Source organism: Anomaloglossus baeobatrachus, chromosome 6 (assembly GCF_048569485.1).
Source record: "Anomaloglossus baeobatrachus isolate aAnoBae1 chromosome 6, aAnoBae1.hap1, whole genome shotgun sequence".
In the NCBI taxonomy this organism is placed as follows: domain Eukaryota; kingdom Metazoa; phylum Chordata; class Amphibia; order Anura; family Aromobatidae; genus Anomaloglossus; species Anomaloglossus baeobatrachus.
The window spans coordinates 569,212,680-569,216,666 of record NC_134358.1 but is presented as its reverse complement, the minus strand read 5'-3'; positions in this window follow the sequence as shown (position 1 = coordinate 569,216,666).

Here is a 3,987-nt window from a genome sequence, read left to right as displayed (position 1 = left end):
TGTCATTGTACGTCTTTTATAATTAACATTATGTCACTGACACTTGTATAATAATAACCCCCCAAAAGACAAGCAGCGGCTCCAAAAGGGGCATCCGCCATCAGAATGGTCAGATGTAATAATAGCCTTCCCCTGTAGTGGGCGCTACACCCCAGAAACTGCCCCCAACAGTATCATAACAGAGAGAAGTGTAGAAATCGGGTTTCTGAAAGCCGCGCCAATGATCACAACCAGGATATCAGATTAATGTGACTTTATTGCAGCATCGGTCTACGCGTTTCAGGAGCTCTGCCCCATGCCACCAAAGGCGAAAGAGTAAAGAAGTTTACGCCGTCTCCAATGGTCAGATGTGGCTGATGGCCTCTGATTTCAGGACGGAAGACGGAGCAAAAGAAGAAGAAAGCAGAGGGGGCATTTGGGTCCTTAAACTTCTTTACTCTTTCGCCTTTGGTGGCATGGGGCAGAGCTCCTGAAACGCGTAGACCGATGCTGCAATAAAGTCACATTAATCTGATATCCTGGTTGTGATCATTGGCGCGGCTTTCAGAAACCCGATTTCTACACTTCTCTCTGTTATCAGCCGCTTGGGTTGCCGCTGCCGGGGTCCACGTCTGCATTTGATTATAGTAGTTGTGACTTTCACAACTACATCTGGTGAGTAATATTGCTCCCCCTACCCCTGCCCTGTACCTATAAGGGTAAGACCCTATTGCGCTTAATTTCCACAGCTCCTGTGTTTATTGCTATCCCCAACAGTATCAGACACTTGCACAGTCTTTACATGTTTGTGGGGGTCCCTGGATGTTTTGGGGGGTTTCCAATGTTTGAAAAGAGGCTCCAGATATTTTGGGGTCCCAGGATGTGTGCTGTGCTCAGTATCTCCAGACGTTTCCTGGGGTCTTAGGATGTGTTACAATGTGTTCGGTCTGGACAATTCTCCAGGAGCTCAGCTGCTGCACAGACGTCTCCTGTCCTTACACCTTGTTACAATGTATCGGTGCAGGTAGCAGCATCAGTCTGGACAATCCTCCGGGAGCTCAGCAGCTGCACAGACGTCTCCTGTCCTTACACCTTGTTACAATGTATCAGTGCATATAGCCAGCATCAGTCTGGACAATCCTCCGGGAGCTCAGCAGCTGCACAGACGTCTCCTGTCCTTACACCTTGTTACAATGTATCAGTGGATATAGCCAGCATCAGTCTGGACAATCCTCCGGAGCTCAGCAGCTGCACAGACGTCTCCTGTCCTTACACCTTGTTACAATGTATCAGTGCATATAGCCAGCATCAGTCTGGACAATCCTCCGGGAGCTCAGCAGCTGCACAGACGTCTCCTGTCCTTACATCTTGTTACAATGTATCAGTGCATATAGCAGCATCAGTCTGGACAATCCTCCGGAGCTCAGCAGCTGCACAGATGTGTCCTGTCCTTACACCTTGTTACAATGTATCAGTGCATATAGCCAGCATCAGTCTGGACAATCCTCCGGGAGCTCAGCAGCTGCACAGACGTCTCCTGTCCTTACACCTTGTTACAATGTATCAGTGCATATAGCAGCATCAGTCTGGACAATCCTCCGGGAGCTCAGCAGCTGCACAGATGTCTCCTGTCCTTACACCTTGTTACAATGTATCAGTGCATATAGCAGCATCAGTCTGGACAATCCTCCAGGAGCTCAGCATTTGCACAGAGGTCTCCTGTCCTTACACCTTGTTACAATGTATCAGTGCATATAGCAGCATCAGTCTGGACAATCCTCCAGGAGCTCAGCAGCTGCACAGATGTCTCCTGTCCTTACACCTTGTTACAATGTATCAGTGCAGATAGCAGCATCAGTCAGGACAATCCTCCGGGAGCTCAGCAGCTGCACAGACGTCTCCTGTCCTTACACCTTGTTACAATGTATCAGTGCAGATAGCAGCATCAGTCAGGACAATCCTCCAGGAGCTCAGCAGCTGCACAGACGTCTCCTGTCCTTACACCTTGTTACAATGTATCAGTGCAGATAGCAGCATCAGTCAGGACAATCCTCCGGGAGCTCAGCAGCTGCACAGATGTCTCCTGTCCTGACACTTTGTTACAATGTATCAGTGCATATAGCCAGAATCAGTCTGGACAATCCTCCGGGAGCTCAGCAGCTGCACAGATGTCTCCTGTCCTTACACCTTGTTACAATGTATCAGTGCATATAGCAGCATCAGTCTGGACAATCCTCCGGGAGCTCAGCAGCTGCACAGATGTCTCCTGTCCTTACACCTTGTTACAATGTATCAGTGCATATAGCCAGCATCAGTCTGGACAATCCTCCGGGAGCTCAGCAGCTGCACAGATGTCTCCTGTCCTTACACCTTGTTACAATGTATCAGTGCAGGTAGCAGCATCAGTCTGGACAATCCTCCGGGAGCTCAGCAGCTGCACAGACGTCTCCTGTCCTTACACCTTGTTACAATGTATCAATGCATATAGCAGCATCAGTCTGGACAATCCTCCGAGAGCTCAGCAGCTGCACAGACGTCTCCGGTCCTTACACCTTGTTACAATGTATCAGTGCATATAGCAGCATCAGTCTGGACAATCCTCCGGGAGCTCAGCAGCTGCACAGACGTCTCCTGTCCTTACACCTTGTTACAATGTATCAGTGCATATAGCAGCATCAGTCTGGACAATCCTCCGGGAGCTCAGCAGCTGCACAGATGTGTCCTGTCCTTACACCTTGTTACAATGTATCAGTGCATATATCCAGCATCAGTCTGGACAATCCTCCGGGAGCTCAGCAGCTGCACAGATGTCTCCTGTCCTTACACCTTGTTACAATGTATCAGTGCAGGTAGCAAGCATCAGTCTGGACAATCCTCCGGGAGCTCAGCAGTTGCACAGATGTCTCCTGTCCTTACACCTTGTTACAATGTATCAGTGCATATAGCCAGCATCAGTCTGGACAATCCTCCGGGAGCTCAGCAGCTGCGCAGATGGCTCCTGTCCTTACACCTTGTTACAATGTATCAGTGCAGGTAGCAGCATCAGTCTGGACAATCCTCCGGGAGCTCAGCAGCTGCACAGACGTCTCCTGTCCTTACACTTTGTTACAATGTATCAGTGCAGGTAGCAGCATCAGTCTGGACAATCCTCCAGGAGCTCAGCAGCTGCACAGATGTCTCCTGTCCTGACACTTTGTTACAATGTATCAGTGCAGGTAGCAGCATCAGTCTGGATAATCCTCCAGGAGCTCAGCAGCTGCACAGATGTCTCCTGTTCTTACACCTTGTTACAATGTATCAGTGCAGGTAGCAGCATCAGTCTGGACAATCCTCCGGGAGCTCAGCAGCTGCACAGACGTCTCCTGTTCTTACACTTTGTTACAATGTATCAGTGCATATAGCCAGCATCAGTCTGGACAATCCTCCAGGAGCTCAGCAGCTGCACAGATGTCTCCTGTTCTTACACTTTGTTACAATGTATCAGTGCAGGTAGCAGCATCAGTCTGGACAATCCTCCAGGAGCTCAGCAGCTGCACAGACGTCTCCTGTCCTTACATCTTGTTACAATGTATCAGTGCAGGTAACAGCATCAGTCTGGACAATCCTCCGGGAGCTCCGCAGCTGCACAGACGTCTCCTGTCCTTACACGTTGTTACAATGTATCAGTGCATATATCAGCATCAGTCTGGACAATCCTCCGGGAGCTCAGCAGCTGCACAGATGTCTCCTGTCCTTACACCTTGTTACAATGTATCAGTGCAGGTAGCAGCATCAGTCTGGACAATCCTCCAGGAGCTCAGCAGCTGCACAGATGTCTCCTGTCCTTACACCTTGTTACAATGTATCAGTGCAGCTAGCAGCATCAGTCTGGACAATCCTCCGGGAGCTCAGCAGCTGCACAGATGTCTCCTGTCCTTACACCTTGTTACAATGTATCAGTGCATATAGCAGCATCAGTCTGGACAATCCTCCGGGAGCTCAGCAGCTGCACAGATGTCTCCTGTCCTG